At 39.7% G+C, this 19,469-nt stretch overlaps 1 protein-coding gene across 5 annotated transcripts in view; it reads left to right on the forward strand.

Annotated features, from left to right (window-relative positions):
* Positions 1-5,061: 5,061 nt before the first annotated feature.
* Positions 5,062-19,469, forward strand: part of LOC102475894 (cytochrome c oxidase subunit 7B2, mitochondrial) — a 157,578-nt gene continuing 143,170 nt past the window's right edge. For 2 of the 5 annotated variants that reach the window (XM_014582633.2, XM_006164720.3), the window contains exons 1-2: positions 5,313-5,592; positions 9,385-9,627. The gene's annotated coding sequence lies outside the window, so the exon portion shown is untranslated. Of the gene's footprint in view, positions 5,593-9,384; positions 9,628-19,469 lie in introns of all 5 variants that reach the window. The other 3 variants (XM_006164718.3, XM_027766796.1, XR_336884.1) reach the window with 2 other exon arrangements.

Below are 19,469 nucleotides of genomic sequence, written 5' to 3' on the forward strand. Positions count from 1 at the left end.
GCCACCGGGTCGGGGACGTGACCCGCAGTTGACTACATGGGAGTCCAGCGACATAGCCATTACGCTAACTGCTGGTCCCCCAGATTTCTATGCTTTAAAGTTAAAATTCAGAATGGTTTTTATTAAGTACCAGTATCTGTATTCCAACTTTCAGTTCCAAGCTGGCCACTAACTGCTACATAACTACTTCCGGTTTGCTCCAGACATGACTAGTAGAAAAGTTTATTTACACGATTAATCTGCAATTAAAAAGTGACTTCATTTGTGCATATACATACTTGGAATAATGTGCATTTTAACCTGGCCCTCACAGGTCTTGAAGTAAAGTAGGTGGAGAGCAGAATCGCCCTCTTTTGCAGATAAAATAAGTCACAGAGAAGTTAGTGATAAACAGAAGTGTGGGGCCGGGAGGAAATTTCAAACGTGATTTCAGTCTCTTCACCTTAGCAGTGGCCATATTTGAAGCATTACATAAAAATGTGTTTATGGCTTATTTTACCAATGAATTGGTAAATTCTGCCAGGCCTAGAAAAAAATCTTAGCTCTCTACCTCTGTTCTAATTAGATTTGTGAATAATCTCTGGGGAAAAAGAACACGGTGGGGGTTCAGCTCACTATGTCAGGGTCTTCACTTCTAAGAGCCACTTCACTTCCCTAGGAAGCATTATTATTATTATTTAAAGAATTATTTTATTGGACTTTATTTATTTATTTATTTATTTATTTAAATTTGACCAGAGAGGGACAGACAGAGAGAGAGAAAGAAAGGAAGCCACCAGGTCCAGGACTCGAACCACTGTCAACCATATGGGAGTCCAGTGCCCTCAATCACCATGCCACCTGCTGGCCCTGCAAGGAATCATTACTTATAACAGAAAGGAGGCAGATGAAATATTATTTCAGATTTTTTTTCAATTTTAATATCCTGTAGTTCTTAGGTACACATTCAAAGCTTTGTGCCTCAGATAGGTGTTTATGGGAACTGCTTAATTACTGTACGCTCATGAATTGCCTCAAGTAAGACTTCCTTATTTTTTTAAAAAAAAATGTTTTAGAAAAAAACTCATTTAGAATAAGTTTTTATTTATTTATTTATTTATTTATTTATGTTATTTCTCTTTTCTGGTTCTGTATTGATTCTTACTAAGTGGACTCCTGCCCAGTGTGGGGTACTGTGCTGACTTGTGGATGTGCAAAGATAAACAGAACTGGCCCCTTTCCCTGTCAGTGAGCACAGCCTGGGCATGACAACAGATACGGAGACAAATAATTAGGCCGTGGGACAGGTGTGTCAGTGCGCAGGAAGGCCTGCTTTGACACCAACATGTATGGCGGTGCCAAAACCCTCGGTAATCAAGATAGGTAGTATTTTAAATCAGCATATCTTTTTAATTTGCCAGAGGCCATGTGTGCTCACCAGAGACAGAGGAAAGGGGAGAAGGAGAAAGCACCCTCCTAGGGGCACAGTCATGCAGTCACCCCTTCTTCTGTCCTACATGCTCCTGGGGTCTTGGGCATGAACCTGAAATGCTACTCAAGGCTCTGGGTTCATGACTTTACTGCTCATTCAACCATGCGGGGTCTGACTCCCTTAACCACTAGGCCATAAGCTGGCCTAACTAAAATATGTATTTTTTAATTAAAAAAAAAATTGCTTTAGGGTGTGTGCACTCATCAGGGAGAGACGGAGGGGAGAGAGGAAGTGAGCAAGCACCCCCCTGGAAAGATGGCCGCATCAGAATACCTTCCGTCCTCCATTCTTCTCGTGGGATTTTGGGCTCATACGCACACATGCACTGGATCGGGTGTTTTTCAAGCCAGCAGGCCCAGGCCTCACACTATGTAGTTGGTCATGTGGGACAGCATACCACTGGCTGGTCCAATCAATATTAGAAGAAAAATAAAATAAAACTAATGCAAAAAAAAAATCCATGATAATTGATTAAATAAACATAGGCTCAGAGTTAACAAGGTTTCCTTTTGCCTCAGATGTCAATATTGCTTGGCAAGACACTGATACATTCGGTGGGAAAAGGACACAGTAACTTATAACTTTGTTGATAGGGAAGAAAAATGAGGGATGGCAGAGAAGGCTTTACAGAGATGATTTGAACTAAATTTCATGGAATAATTTTCCATCTTTTCCCAGCCCCACCCTACTCCCATAAACAAAAAACAAACAAAAAAGCATATTTTTGTATTAGCACCTGAAGCATGAGAAAAGATGGAATTTTGGAAGATCAAGAGAAACCATTACTTCACAGAGTTTATGGTGGTTGGAGGGAAGGCAGGATTCGGGGGAGTGAGAGTTGTTGATGTTGGAAGGCCTGGTGGTACTGGATTAGGGAGTTTTGTGAAAATTACTAAAGAGATTGGATTTCATACAGTTTAGTGGCAATTTACTGAAAGCCATGCAGAACAATAAGATGAAAACTAACATGCTTATGCTTCCGTTTTAGAGAAATCACCTGACTGCTGTGTGGACATGAACTGAGGGCCATGGATCTAGAGGTAGTGGGACAGTTGAGATTTGTCATTTCTTATTTCAGTTGCTGCCTTCTACTTCTTTTAGAGCCCAAATGACCTCATTTTCATTTTTAAAAATGATAAATGGCAGTTAAAAATAAAGATAAGGACTTTAGAGATTTTAAAGCCATCTTGAAATCTCACCGCCCAGAAACGGGTAACATTTAGTACATACCTTTTCATAGACATATTTGTATAGGATATGTTGCTTGAATAAAAGACAAAATTTTATAAATGTAGGAGCCAAGCATGTCAAACACTAAAATAATAAAAATCATTCCATTTAATATAAAACTAGTAGGGTGAAACTGAAGGAAGTGTTGAAAATTAGTGTTGATGCAAAGTAGAAAATTTTAGGGAGTCTGAGTGTTTTAATCACAGATTTCAATCTTTACATTAGCATTGTTTTGGTCCTATTATACATCTGAATATTTTTTCTTCAGGAATCCTAATTACATTAAATTTTTTGTCTCCTTAGCTATCTGTTTTCTATAATCCCTTTTGTATCTTGAAATTTTTTGTTAGCCGTTGTCAACTGTAACCCGTGAGTGTTCAGTTGTGTTGATCCTATTTTGTATTTCCTAATGTAATCTTCAACTTTAGAATGACTTTATCTAATTTTTATCATTGCATTTTGGGTCTCTGCCACTTCATTTTCCATCTCTCTGCTTTTATCATTACTTCATGGAAACATTATTGCTGTTCTTCAAGCTCATCACCCTCTCTGCTGATGACATCATGTCTACGTGTTTTGTAGGTTACAAAGATGTATTTGATAAGAACTTCATGTAGATTTCCGTGTGTTTCACCTCCTGTGTCTATCTCCTGGGCTGGTTTCTTTCTATTAATCACTGAACAGACTCAGCTCTTTACCGAGCTAGAGTGTGGGAAGTGGTGGGAAGGTGAGTCAGACCAGCCCACAGAAGCTATTTCAATTCAGCTCTCAAGCCCATCTCCCCAGATCTGTTTTATCTCCTGCCTGGGAACCATATTCTCCCGGTACTGTTGACATCTGGGTGATGGATACAGCTCACGGTAGAAAGCTCTGTTTCACTTTCCCTTAAAAAACAGTAAAAATATACTTGAGAGATCACTGGGTAATTCAGACTATGCCAGAGTTGGTCATGTTAAGCAAGGAATGTGGCATAAGTATATTCCATACTAAACCCTGAAGTTGAAAACTAATTATACTTTTCTACTATTTTTCTACCATAGATGATTCATCTAGTTTCAGAGACATACATTTTCATCACTTCTACTTATTCTATGTAAAGCTGTTGTGCTGTATGACCTCCTTTAGAAATCTCTCCCTGAAATGCACTGAGGTTCCGTGCATGTGTGCGCATGTGCGTGAGAGGTCAGAGGTCAGAGGGTATACGTAAGTGAAGTCAGCACAATACTGTGTAAAACAAAGAGATGAAGGGATTTATACTGATGAAAGTTTTCCTTGTACTTTACATAATGTATTAATATCCTAACGTGAAGTACAAGTGGGATTTTTTTCAGTATACATTTACATCATTTCTTTCATGTAATATTTTGCAACAGGTCTTGTTTTTATTAGTATAGTATTCACTTAAAAAGTCTGGCAAATATATGAAACGAAATTATATTGTTGGCAATATAAGATCTTACCATCTTACTGATCACATATTTATTTACTTTTAGTTTTTGCTCTAGGGCACGTGTACTTGCCAGACAGAGACAGAGGAAAGAGAGAGAGGGAAAGTGAGAAAGCACCCCCTGGGAGGATAGCCACACTGCGACTCCTTCTCCTTCATTCTCCTCTCAGTATTTTGGGCATGCATGCACACATGTACAGTGTGATTTTTAAGCTGTAGGGATCAGGTGGGATCTGACACCTGAACCTCCACGCCACTTGCTGGGCCCATATGTTATTATTTTGAAAGGCAAATCAAGATGCAAACTATATGTTTCAATGGGTATTTATATGAATGATTACTTGGAAATAACAGAAAATCTGAAAAGAAAATGTGTATTCTTGCAGTACACCTCTCACATATTCGTTCTCAGTCTTATTCATAAATTGCAGCCTGTATTCCACCTCGCAGACGTTGCACATGCCGTGCGGCGTGTTGGCTTGTCATTTCACTGTTACGTGTATTGTCTCCTAGTTCAAGTGTGCAGTAAGTCAGAGAGCTTTCATTTTCCAAGAGACAGACAGACTGTTGTTGGCTGATAAGGTTAGATGTCATGACTTTAAGGAAGTTCTACTGCAAATAGAATAAGAAGTCAGTTTTCACCCAAAGACATTATGTATACAATGAGACAATGAAGGCCCATAGTTTGAAGTAGTTTAATTTTTTTTTTTTAAACTGGCTTGGGGCCAGCAGGTGGCATAGTGGTTAAGGTGTGGTCAACCATGGTTTGAGTCCTGAATACGGTGTCTTGAGACTCACACCAGGCACTTGTGTGTGCATGCTCAAAGTCCCTAGGGAATAATGGAGGAGAAGGGATTGCAGTGTGGCCATCCCCCTGGGGTGGGGGTCAGTGAGTTCTCACTTTGTGTGTCTCTGTCTCTTTGATGAATGTACACACCCTATAGCAATTTTTTTTTGTTTTTTTTTTACTGGTTTATCTTTAATGAAGGAAATCCCCAAGTCATTACAATGATACTGAAAATGTTGAGAACTCAAGAAGAAATAAAGGCTTTCTTTGGTTTTTCAACTGGATGGTTATAAAAACCAAAGAATATAAAAGTTTATCTTCTTCTCCTTCCTCCCCAAAATTTTAAGTTCTTTAGTTGTATAGTTGAAAACATTCTTTTGTATGGAAGTAAAGAAAAACAATAGTGTATATTTCATCATATCACAAAACCTAGAATTTTTAATCCTCTTAGTTTAATTATTCTTGCTCAAGCAGAATAGCCAATGTGAAGAGAGATTTTTAATGGCTTAGTGAGAGGTGTGGGTGCGTCGATTTCATGGGGATACGGTTTTCCTATGAACCGCCTTGTTTCCTGAGCTTTTAGCAGTCACACCTGACCGCCCGAACCTGGAGATTTCACTCTGTTCAAGAACAGGACTCCTGGCATACTATAGCGAGGTACACAGTCATTGTGATTTTTGTTTTGCAAATTTATTTGGAAAAAGATATTATCTAATATTGATTTAGTATTTTAAAATAACCTACTAGGGAATGGTTTTTAAAATGCTCTCTCTTTTAGCAAACTTTCCTTGATATTCAAAGCTAAACTTATTATACATGGTAATGAACGTCCTTTGCTTTTTAAAACAGAATTTATACCAGAGCATAGCATTGTGGAATAATTCAGGTCTCAATTTCTCACTGGAAAGTATATCTTTAAAAATGCTAAGGATTTAAATTTCTATAAAATTTAATCACAGATACTTATATTTTAAGATAAACGTGTTGGAGTGAAACTCTGGAATCAATAAAATATATAACATTGTATCCCTCTAATGTATTTTTTCTATTTAAATTGAAAACAATAAACATAATTATCTTTGGAATAGGTTTTTGGCTTAATTGCTATTTTTTTCCTGAGTATAAATGTCCTTTCTTTCAATTGGTTATAGCATAATGTCTGATCTGATCTTTAACTAGTTCTTAGTTTTCACTTCCTCTAATTCCCTGTAGGACCAACACCACCATGTAGATCGTCCTGCCAAATTTCAACAGTTAGGGAAATTCTTTGTAGGTGACATAGATGAAGCAAAGTTATAGGACCCTGGTATCTGGTGGGACATATTCAAAACATTTTAACTACATGGTTTTGATTCACTAGTGGGGTATCAAATGTGTATACAAACACATGCGCACACACAGGCACTTATGTGTGTGTGTATTACATGTATTTTTTTTCTGATGAGTTCAACCCAATGGAAAGGGTCAACATTAATAAAGTATAGCAATCTATCTATGACTTAATCCTAATTTGGAAGTAAATTTCTGAGAAAATGAATGGACTAAAATGTTAATAAAAATGAGAATATGCTTTTTAGTATTTAGCCTAGAATATAGGCTGTAATTAATTTGTTGATATGAAGCACTTGGAACACTAGGACTGTTTTAATAAAAATTTTGGTGCCATTTATTTACTCTTCTACATTTTATGGTGCACCATGACATACTCTGAAAATAATGTTACAAAACAACTGTTTTCTGAAGAAAACTTCAGGCTCTGGATTATACGTTTCAAAGCTGAGCACACCTAAGAGGAAAAAAGTTGATCACCAATTGTCTAACCTCCCCCCCACTCACTCACACATACACACCCACAGGTTCCTATATGAACACATGCTAATTGCTATGGTTTGAGAACCCTCTCTGCCTGGAATTTATGTGTTGAGATTTGGTTGTAAAGATACTCAGAGGAAAATTACTATCTCATGGTGAAACGCAAGACTGTCCTAGTATTGAAGGTGGGGCCTTTGGGAGCCATCGGGGTGGTCCCTGTATGATTAACTCCTGGAAGGTCTGTAAGGACAGAGACAGAGAAGCACACAGAGACATGCGCTCGTGTTTTGTCACGTGCCCACGTGACCTCAGGGCCACACCAACAGGGAGCCCCTTACCAGATGTCACCTCTCCATCTTGGACCTACCAACTGTGAGCTGATTTATGACATGCCATATTAATCAGGTAAGTTCCCACCGTCTGTATTGTATTTTGTCAGTTAAATATGACTTCCTACTGTAATGAGAGAATTTCTACTAAAATGTTAATATGTATAATGTACAGTTCCTTTATAATGTAGAGATTTATACTATGTATATTTTTCAACTTTTTTTTGGAGAGGTTTTTGTTATAGGGCAGGTGCTCTCACCAGAAAGACAGAGACAGAGAGGCAGAAAGCGAGAAATCACCCCCCTGGGAGGATGACCATGCCACAATCCCTCCTCCTCTATTCTCCTCTCAGGATCTTGGGCATGCAGGCACACGTACCTGGTGTGTTTAAGCCACCGGGTCCGGGACTCGAACTGCGGTCGACTACATGGGAATTCAGTAACATAACCATTATGCCAACTGCTGGTCCTGCTATGTATATATTTTTAAAAAGAATTATTTATTTATTTAATCCCGTTTGTTGTTACTATTTTTTAATCTGACCAGACAGAGACAGATAAAAAGAGAAGGCAAAAAAGCAAGCCACCAGATCCAGGACTTGAACTGTAGTCAGTCATATGGGAATCCAGTGCCTTTAACCATCACACCTGCTGGTTCCACTATGTATATATTTTTAATTTTAATTAAAAATCACCAGACCATGTTTCCCAATGAACTGAATGTTCATCCAGAAGAACCTCCCTCTTACTTCCAGTTGTTGATAGTGGAGAAGTAAGGCTAATGTAGAAATTGGAAGTCAAAGTCAAACAAAATCATCCACGAACACAACAACAACAGAGAATTAGGAAAAGTAAGTGAATAGAAGATTCAGAGATATGACTTATCGAGCTGGATTAAATCATTAACTTTAGTTGTACTGGTTTCATTTGGTACACTCTCCTATGAACAAGTTTTACAGGGCTCTTTTAGAGAAGTATAATAATCCAAGGTCAATGTCCTTCCTGACTAATTGGAACCACAAGCTCAGTACTGATTCCTTGGTTATGAAAATAAACCCTGGAGTGGTTCAGTTATTGTGAACTTGTTTACAAATGTTACCTAGTCTGCATTATTAACCTCTCTAAATTCTACAAACTAATCTCTCTCACAAGAAAAGTATATGAAATTCTTGCCATTATAGTCTAGTGTGTTTTGCTGATGTCAAATACATCTTCATCATGTGAATTCTCCATCTTACTCTGGAGAATGTAAAATAATGTCATCCATTTAACCTTGGTTCGGATTGTTTGCCTTCGAAAATTCTGCAATGTAACATTCATCAAGTCTGCATTCTAGGCAAAGGGGTTCAGGAATCTGTATCTAATGCTCTAATCAGTAGTATCACTTACTAAGTAAGGTCCATATGTCTGCTTGTATAATAATATCATTGTCAAGATGCCCTTTGTACATTTAGCAGTTGAAAACTAAACAGATTAATACATGTGTACTCTTAAAAAAGGGATCGAGCTCAACCATCCCATTATTCTAACATTCTGACAGCACTTCCATTTCTTTTGTTTCCTGCATTTGGCCCATTCCCCTCTTGATTTAACTATAACATAGTGTGGTGACAAACCCCTTCCCTCAGTCTATGGTGTTCTTACCAGTGCCATTGAGAGTGGAGGAAAAAAAATCCCCCCCTCTCCTGCACGCAGAATGAAAGAGATGAAGGCATCTTTTTGTGCATATTCAAATGCATAATTTTCTAACCACGACATCGTCTAATATATAATACTTTTCTATAAATGAGAATAACATCTTCTTAACTCGTAAGAAAGACTATTGTTTCTTTTAGTGAAAAAGTACATGTAGGGGGAAAAGCTACTGTTCTTTACTTTGGAGAAGACTGCATGGTGGATACAAGCGTACCTTCTGGCCACTCCAAGAATAAACCATAGCACTGACAATGCCCTTTAGAGACTGGGCTAACTGAATTATTCAGTACAGCCCTCGCAGAGCAGATCTGAAATTCTGCCATTCATCATAGAGGCTGAGTGCTATGTAATTCATTTTGCACTGGGCAATTACTGCTCGCGTTGCTGCTCAAGTGTGGCCTGATTACTGGCTTCTCGATCTTTCTCCAGACCCACCTACTCTACATGCTGATGTCAGAATATTTCTGATGCTTACTTTGGGTAATTTCACACTTGCCCGAGAGTCTCTAAGCAAGAGCTTCTTGATGGTTCTCCATCATCTCTGGGATAAAATATGCATTCCTTCCCAGTGCTAATGTCACTTTCCTTTTCCTCCACCTGGTGTATGATCTAGTCATCCAAGACGAAGTGAAGTTCTCTGAGCACATCCTGCTGGAGCATAGGTCTATGATCTCTCATCCAAGACGAAGTGAGGCTCTCCGAGCACATCCTGCTGGAGCATAGGTCTATGATCTCTCATCCAAGACGAAGTGAAGCTCTCCGAGCACATCCTGCTGGAGTGCACCACGGTGCCTCGTGAAGCTGGAACTTGGCCTGGCTTGCCTTTGTCCTGCTGCGGTCTTGCCGGCAACTTCCTGTAAGTCATAGCACTAACAGCCCTACTCACTGGGAGTCTCCGACTCTTCCTAGTTGTCAACTTCATGGTGTTTTCTTACATTCCCTTTTCCCTTTTTTGTACACTGTTTTATTTGTGAACTCTATCTGGATAAAGGGTGAGTAGGCTTTCGTCCTGGATCATGAGTTCTCAGTTATATCTCGAAAATTTACCAAGGTTAATATCAATATACCCATTTGCCTAAGGATAAAATGAGTATTCTCGCATGGTATTTGGCAGTTACTAGGTTAAGTTTATTGGTAATTTGAATTTTAGGTTTGGTTGATTGCTAAAGAAGAAGAGTGCCTTCAAAAAATTCAAACCCCAAATTTCTCATTCATTACTAGCGTGTTTTAGCAGTGGGTTCCATTTAAAGAAGTTATTTTAAACAACTAGTCTCACTAATACTACTCTGCATATTTCATCAATACAATCTTGATATTTTTAGCATTATAACTGACCTATGACAACAAGCTAACAATAGCTTCCATTCTCTTTGTACATTTTTTGATACTATAATATTCAATAATTTTAAAGAAATAGGCAAAACAAGTTACTTCACAGTTCCAACTTACGATGGAGTACTATGACTAAAACAATTTTTAATGCTCTAGACAAAATGTGTTACAATAGCTCTATAATAATTCTGACATTTACTTCAGAGTAAGTAAAGAAGGATTCAAGTATACAGATTTTGAAACTGTTGTATGATTGTATATTTTTGAGAAGTAATATGACGTCACTGGTTTTCAATTGCCATTTCATAGCCATATCAACCCTCTTCTCTTCTTTTTATACTCCCTATGAATTTCCATTTGTCATTTAAGTGCACCAATACATTTGTGATCCTTTAATAAGAATCACGCTTTGACGCAGGAAACACTCCTTATGCAGACAGTACAAATTGCTTTTAAATAAATGTTGTGACAAATAATTATCAGGCAAAATTGGTTCCAATGGTTTCAGAAGTAGAACACTGATTTAAAATTGTTGTTCCATGAAAACTTTATTTTAGTACGAATATAGAAGTGCATTGTTGGTGGCATGCTAACCAGCGCAAAACTTCTTCATCTAGTGAGAGCAAGAACAGTATGGAATCACGGAGGTAAGAGAGTTAGAAAGATGGGCTGTCAGAACAGTCATGACGTATGTTTCTACGTTTTTCTGTGCGAAAGTGCATCAGGTCTCTTCCACGACCCCATAGCAACAACAGTAAGTGATATGGTGAAAGAAGTTCAACAATGGCTTCTTCAGGTTGTCTCAGAGGAGAATGGAATGAAAGCTACACAAATCAGGGATGCCATTTCTCCATTTCTTTCTTTCTTTTTTTTTTTTTTTGGAGAGGTTTTCGCTATAGGGCGCGTGCGCTCGCCAAAAGCGAAGAGAGAGACATAGAGACAGAAAGCGAGAAATCACCCCTCAGGGTGGTCACGCCACAATCCCTTCCCCATTCTCCTCTCGGGATCTTGGGCACGCACGCACACGTGCCCAGCGTGAGTTCTAAGCCACCGGGTCCGGGACGCGAACCACGGTCAACTACGTGGGAGTCCAGCAACATAGCCATTACACTGACTGCTGGTTCCCCCATTTCTCCATTTCTAGCTAATGTTTTAGTGTAATTACGAGTTAACTTCAGGCCACAGAAAATGAAGTAAGATCAGGTAGGGGAAGCATGAGTCTTTCAGTGACCGTAATTGGATGTACACTTAAGCTTATTCTTGTTCTGTTTCTGAGTTGTTATGCTGAGGACACAGGTTACTGTTGCTAATGTAGCTACTTTTATTGAGTTGTGGACTTCATGGACAGAAATATCAAACAGAATCAGCCATCTCTCTTATCTCAGGCCAGGCTGGTAAACAATGTCCTCCCTAGACAATAAACAGATCATTATATTATTATGCAAACAAATGTAAGATAGAAATGAAACTGCGGAAATAAGGATAAAGGGCAGGAACATCCCGAGGAGATAAGGTGAGCCGGAAACAAAATTAACATTTTTAATTTTTAAAGTCATTTGTTGTATCCCTTGCATGAGTTTGCTTTCCTCTTTGGGTATTTTTAACTGCTCCTGGCTATAAACCCTTCAGGAGAAGGCTATCTCTGATTTTTATTGTATTTTACTTTTTAATCCTTCACTGTTTCTGTTAGGACTACATGATCTCTACTGAGAACAGTGGATAGATGGAAGATCTTACGTGAGAGATTTTTATTCAGTATGTCTTTGCTTTTCTCTTTTGTGTGTGGAAGCAAGTCGAACCACAGCAGTGAGGCGCATGCACACGACGTATTTATCAGCTATTCTGCATTCCATCGGGAACGTTTCTGATCGATAGCTATTTGATTTCGTATTAGGTGACATTTTTGTATGGACAGCATTGATTTTACTTTCATAATGAGTAGTTATAGGGTCTTCATCGTTTATGTACACCTTGCCATCTGATGTAAGGTAGCTGAAAGTATGCTTGCTTACTCGCATGCACACACACGCACACACAATTCTATAATTTGGAGATTACAATCTGAACATGGAAGACGACAATATAATCTCTCACTATCAAGAGCTAGGTTAACAGAGTGCTGGGCTCACTCTAGGTTCATAAGACCATCTACCAGTTTGTGGAGTTAGGCACATTGTTTAATCTCACTACTGCTTATTTCATCAGTCAAGTACGATAATAATTTATTTCAATAATGTTTTTCGCTGTTGGAGTGTAAGTGGTTATACGTGTGTCATCACAATGCCTTGCTGTCTGTTTTTATACATGATTGATTATAACTTGTGAAGAATGTTCCTGGTATCCAAGTGAGTTGACACACGTGACCCAGGAACAAAGCAAAGTGCTCAGCCAACGCCAGGTCTTACCCCAGCTACTACCACTGCTTAAAAACGACTCTGATGCATGGTGGCTTAGGCCGCAACTCATTATTTGTTTTTGTAAATAGATATATATTTTTAAAAATTGTTCTGTGAGCACAGCTGTGTAGCTCTCAGTGGGTGTCTCTTACGCAGGTGCAGTCAGATAGATGCTAAGAGTGGAGTTGTGGGGATGTTTTTCTCACTTACAGGCCTGGTGCTCAAGACAAGCCGGCTACACTGGTGGCGGCTGTATGAGCATCTCTTTCCACGTGGATACCCTGGGCTTTTTCCTAGCATGGCAATTCCAGAAGGCAAACGACTGAAATGGCAGCAGGCCTCCCCAGAGTACACACGCCCGGTGACGGGAAGTAGGAACCCAGCAGACGAACTTGCACGGTGTCGCTTCTGTAATATCCCATTGGTCAACGTCGTTAAGGGGTCTGCACAGCGTGGTGCTCTCAACCGACTCATTCCATGAGCGAGGACAGACCTTATTTCTCAGTGGGAGAAAGGCCAGAGCACTGTGGCCATCTGTGTGATCGGTCACTAACAGTATTTGGTAGTCTAGTTAATGAACGCCATCACTGAACCCCTTGCAAACCTTGAGAAGCCTCTGTGGAATATGCACCTTGACCTTAGATTCTCTACACTGAATAGTAAAAGAAATGGTCTTTACATAATTAGCCTTATAATTGGGAAATCGTTGTATTCTATGAAAAATAGCCCAGGCTGGGAACCAGCAGTTAGCGTAACGGCTATGTCGCTGGACTCCCATGTAGTCGACCACGGTTCACATCCTGGACCTGGTGGCTTAAAACTCACGCTGGGCGCGTGTGCGTGCGTGCCCAAGATCCCGAGAGGAGGATGGAGGAGAAGGGATTGTGGCGTGACCATCGCCCCTGGGGGGGTGATTTCTCGCTTTCTGTCTCTACGTCTCTGTCTGTCTGGTGAGCGCACGCGCCCTATAGCGAAAACCTTCCCCCCCCCAAAAAAAAATAGCCCAGGCTTATTATTTCCTACTGACCTCTGTTATTTGGTGTGTTTTGTGCACTGTCACTACCTAGTAGTCAAACACCCATCTGAACAAGTGAGTATAAGGAAAAACACTTATCCTGGGACCAGCAGTTGGCATAATGGCTATGTTGCTGGACTCCCATGTAGTTGACCGCGGTTCACGTCCCGGACCCTGTGGCTTAAACTCACGGCAGGGGTGTGTGCGTGTGGGCCCCAGATCCCAAGAGGAGGATGGAGGAGAAGGGATTGTGGCATGGCCAACCCCCCTGGGGGGTGATTTCTCACTTTCTGTCTCTCTGTTTCTGTCTTTCTGGCGAGCACACGCGCCCTAGAGCAAAAACCTCTCCAAAAAATAATAATAATAATCCCATGTATCCTTTATAAAACTTGGTAGATGGTACATATCTCTACGTTTAGAACATATGAAAGGAGACTGAGAATTGGGTCACAGATGTTTCTCTAACCATTGTGTTAAAACTAGAGGTTGTTCAGGTTCCAGGGAAAAGACCTGCCAGAGCACAGGGGCTTCTTAGACCTTCGCTAAAAATAGCAACGTGGATTTGAATCAAGGAGACTCAAGCCTGAGACCATGACAGTGAAGATATGGTACCCTTCCTGAAGATACTGCCCTGTCCCCTGAGGTAGCTGATTGACTCCACACCTGACAGCGGGTGGCGATCGAGCCAATTAAGTAGCGATTTGAAACCAGGCAATTCGAAATTAGGTTTTGAGCATCAATTTCCCGAATTTAAACCAGCTGTATAAATAAGCAATTCATATGATCTAAGTAAATGAAGCTGTCAAATAACTCACAGGTTTTTCATTTAAAAAACAAAAACTTGCCAGGAGGCATGAGATACAGTTGGAAACTCCCATGAATCCATGGGGCCAGTCAGGCTGTGGGCTCCTCAGCCCACAGCCAAAGTCAGTAACAGTTTGCAGGAGCTACTGAAGCTCGACAGCTGTTTTAGACTGGAATATTTTTTTTTTTTTTTGGAGAGATTTTCACTGTAGGGCGCGTGCGCTCGCCAGACAGACAGAGAGAGACATAGAGACAGAAAGCGAGAAATCACCCCCCAGGGGGGATGGTCACACCGCAATCCCTTCTCCTCCATTCTCCTCTCGGGATCTTGGGCACGCACGCACATGCGCCCGGCGTGAGTTTTTTTTAAGCCACCGGGTCCGGGACATGAACCGCGGTCGACTACGTGGGAGTCCAGCGACATAGCCATTACGCTAACTGCTGGTTCCCTGGAATACGTTTTTGATCAAGACATTCTTTCATGAACATGTCTCCTAAATTCCACCGGTGGTTCTATTTCTTATCACTCTGAAATCACAGGGCTACACTAAAGTGGTCAAAGAATCACAGCACAGCAATAACAAATCAGTTTCCAAATACGTCATTTATCTAGATTGCTTAAATATTTTGAAGCGTATACATATAACACCAATGAAAGCTTCCGGAAACCTCCTTTTCTGTCTCATTTCTTCCCCATCACACAGTCTGTCCGTGTCCACAAACCCCTGTCAATAGCTCCCTCAGTCCTCCTCACATGTCCTCATCTTTGTATTCTTCCTACTTCCCCCCGAGCTCTCTAATTTGTCCTCATGTTCTGTTACAATGAAAATAACCCACGTAGGTAGTCATCGACAAACTCTTGAGAGTGCAGTCTCCCCATTTCCCTTAGGATTTATGACTGAGATATAAACTGAGAAAAATTATGCTGAGACTGGGGGTACTTTGGGGATCGAGGAGAAAGTGGAAGAGCTATCAGAGCCAACTGGGCACAATGGCACCCCCCCCACATACACGGTTCTAAAATTAAGACCTGGAAGAGACTGGAATACAGGAAAGAAAAAATAAATTAAAAAATATATATATGTGTTTTGAGATAAATTAGATGAGAGAAGATCTTGTCTGAGAGGACTTGCTTTTAGTCCTTATCTAAAGTTCTGACCAGGTCGTGCTCACAGGAGCCCAGCACACCAAAGGCTGCTTACCCTGCTTCCTGGCATCTTGGCCAACATAGTATTTATTTTAGATTTTAAATGTAAATTGAAAAATTAATGTCCAGGTTTGCATTAAAATGAGGCAGATGGGTTTATTAGCTCCTGACCTTGTACTGCTGGCTTCTGCTATGGTTTTTTTAATTTCTTTGTAAGTTTTTTCTTTTTTTTTTTTGAGAGGATTTTGCCTTAGGGCACATCTATTAGCTGGAGAGAGAGAGACAGAGACAATGAGAGAGAAAGTGAGAAATCACCTCCCAGGGGGGATGGCCACGCCGCAATCCCTTCTCCTCCATTCTCCTCTCAGGATCTTGGGCACACACGCACACGCGCCCGGCGTGAGTTTAAGTCACCGGGTCTGGGACTCGAACTGCGGTTGGCTACATGGGAGTCCAGCGACATAGCCATTATGTCAACTGCTGCTCCCCTGCTATGGTTTTATTTAGGAAGGAGTGAAAATGTGTCCAGTGAACAAAATTCTGATTTTTTTTTTTTGAGAGGTTTTTGCCTTAGGGCACATCTATTAGCTGGAGAGAGAGAGACAGAGACAATGAGAGAGAAAGTGAGAAATCACCTCCCGGGGATATGGCCATACCTCAATCCCTTCTCCTCCTGGGATCCTGGGTGGGCGTACACACGTGTCCAGTGTCATTTTCAAGCCACCGGGTCTTTATACGCGAACCGTGGTCTGCCTTGTGGGAGTTCAGCGACAGAACTACTACTACGCCATATGCCGGTCCCCCAAATTCTGATTGAACACATGATCAAACCTGATGGCCAGCCAGTAATCACTTGTTTCTGTTTTCCTAACCTTTCCAGACCCAAGGGAACCAACGTCTTTGTATGAGGTACACGCAGGATGCCAAAAGAAGGGGCATCTTGACAGGACTAGGGCACACCAACTCTGCCTGGACAATTGAGGTGGACGCATGCTGTTCTCTAGCCCAAACAACAGTCTGAATGCATCTGTGACAGTTAACAGTTGTGTTATCATTTACTGTGTATTACTATTTAGGAAAAATTCTTTTAACTTTCCCTTAAACCTTTTCAGAAGCAATGAGTTGAAACAAAGGAAAGCATATATTATTAATGAGGTTTTACAAATTTCTCTTTTTAAGAACTATGATAAATAATGTGTACAGTATATAAGATTTGTGTCAATAGTTATAACCTACTATGAAGATATTGTGATGTCACCATGAAATCCAGAAAACAGAAATCTGTAAGGGAATCATTAATATTGGCTTTGAAAGTTAGTATCTATTGGGACGAGCAGCTGGTGTAATGGCTATGTGCTGGACTCCCATGTAGTCGACTGCAGTTCAAGTCCTGGACCTGGTGGCTTAATCTCATGCCGGGTGCATGTGCGTGTGTGACCAAGATCCCGAGAGGAGAATGGAGGAGAAGGGATTGCGGCATGACCATCCCCTCTGGGGGGTGATTTCTCGCTTTCTGTCTCTCTGTATTTCTGGTGAGCGCACGTGCCCTATAGCAAAAATCCCCTACCCCCCCAAAAAAGTTAGTAGCTATTTAAAATATATCTGTGTGTGTATATATGTATGTATATATATACACCAAAAGAAAAGAAATTAACATATGGCAGCAGAAGGTGAGTTTACACATAGCCCTATGAAACCCAAGTTTTCCTTTATACCACTCACCTAATTAAATTTTTCTTAGTTTTTCTTTTTTTTTTTAACTTTTTTGCCATAGGGGTGTGTGTGTGTGTGTGTGTGTGCTCACTGGAGAGAGATGAAGAGATACAGAGAGAGAGAAAGTGAGAAATCATTCCTAGCGGGGGGTGGCCATGCTGCAATCCCTGCTCCTCCATTCTCCCCTCAGCATTTTGGACACGCATGCACACATGCCCAGCATGATTTTCAAGCCGCGAGGTCCAGGGCTTGAACTGTGGTCCACTATGTGGGAGTTTGGTGCCTTAATCGCCATGCCACCTGCTAGCCCCAATTTTTCTGTTTTAATCTCATGTTTTCTAGTGAATGTCTGTTGAGACATGTTGGACCAGTTTTGTATCATTGTTATCAGGTACTATAAATAGTAAATCAATCAAGTAATTGCCAATGTCTGTATACTTATTTTCCCATTTAATTCATGAAATCAAATTAAAACTTTGGAAAATTTACTCTTCAAAAGTAAAATATCTGCTTTTTTTTTTTTTTTTTTTTTTTTTTTTGCTATAGGGCGCGTGTGCTCGCCAGAAAGACAGAGAGAGACAGAAAGCGAAAAATCACCCCCAATGGGGGATGGCCACGCCGCAATCCCTTCTCCTCCATTCTCCTCTCGGGATCTTGAGCATGCACGCACACGCACCCGGCGTGAGTTTAAGCCACCGGGTCCGGGATTCAAACTGCATTGACTACATGGGAGTGCAGCGACATAGCCATTTCGCTAACTGCTGGTCCCCATATGCTATTATTATGAATGTTATTTTATATTCAGTTAAAAGACTACTTAAAATAAATTATTTACGATATCATATGAATTAAAACTGGGCAGAGCACAAGGTCATAATAAAAAATAAAATATTCATATTAATTTGAGAAAAATATGGGATTACTATATCCTTGGCATTGGAAGTAGTGTGCACACATTTCATGAATGTATTCAATCTACAACTGAGATATTAGATGTAATTTGAAAAATTCACAATCAACATTTCTGTCACAATTAGATGAATCAAACTATAAAAGGTTTCTTGATCAAACTAGAATTGAGGACTGGAAAAAAAATAAGACTAAAAAAATAATATAACACGTGTTTTGTATTTTTTTGTTTCTTCTAAACAGAATTTCACAAATATTTGATCCTTTAAAAATACTGCTTTGTAAATATACTTAAATGGTCTACAAAAGTATTGGACTTTATAATACAGATTTATAAAATTTTGTTACATTGCATAAACATCATTTGGACATTTTTAGTCAAAGAATTCAACTGTTGTGCCAATAAAGTTCAGGTTTTCGAGATTTTGTGGATTGTAGTCACTGAAAACAAAGCCTATGACATAGGAATATATTAAAATTTATCCTTACAGAATCAAGGAGTAAGATGAACACATTTAATTGAATCTAAATAATGTAAAATACTTAATATTGAAATTTTACAACTATGCTTTGGGATATTTTAAACCCACATGAAAAATTTTTCAGTTGGGTTTCCATGAGAATTTACATAAATTCACATTTTTAGAGAAAAAATTTTAAAAGATTTCCAACTTGCAGAATCTAAATTTGGCAAAACCTTGAAAATAATCGCAAATAATGAACTTATTTTTTATCATTTGCCTGAAAAGTATTTCTTAAAGATAGATACTCTGTATAGAGGAAAAAAAGAGTACTTGTGAAAATACTTGAGCTAAATAATTACCTATTTTAATGAAAAAAGGAAATGACATTTTCTGTTTAACAGAATTTGAGCTTATTTTCTCAATTTAAGAATATGATAGCCCTGAGGGAGGCAGAGTGATAAAATACTGCATTCCTAAGGCTGGCTTGCCCGGGAGGGTTCCAGGTTTGCATTTAGATACATCTCTGGGTAGCCAGGTGTGGAAGTGAGGCTGGGGGAGAGGATGGCAGCCTCGACACCTGCTGGGAGTGCTGTCTCTCTCATTATCTCTCTCTCAGTCATGCACAAAATAAATAAAATGATAATATAAAAATCAAATGTAATCTACATTTAAGAGTAAATTGAAGATGTCACAAATTTCATGTATATTAACCATAACATACTTATTTGAGAGGCCTATAGGCAATTTGAACATATTATAACAATAATATATTAAAAATAGGTTCTTCGGGGCTGACAAGTGGTATGGTGATAAGGTGTTGAACTCTCACATGGCAGACCATGTATCAAGTCCTGGACCTGGCGATTTGCTTTCTCACTTTCCCTTTTCTTTTTTTTTGGAGAGATTTTTTTTTTTTTT

The sequence above is a fragment of the Tupaia chinensis genome, unplaced genomic scaffold, assembly GCF_000334495.1.
Source record: "Tupaia chinensis unplaced genomic scaffold, TupChi_1.0 Scaffold143697_1, whole genome shotgun sequence".
NCBI lineage: Eukaryota > Metazoa > Chordata > Mammalia > Scandentia > Tupaiidae > Tupaia > Tupaia belangeri.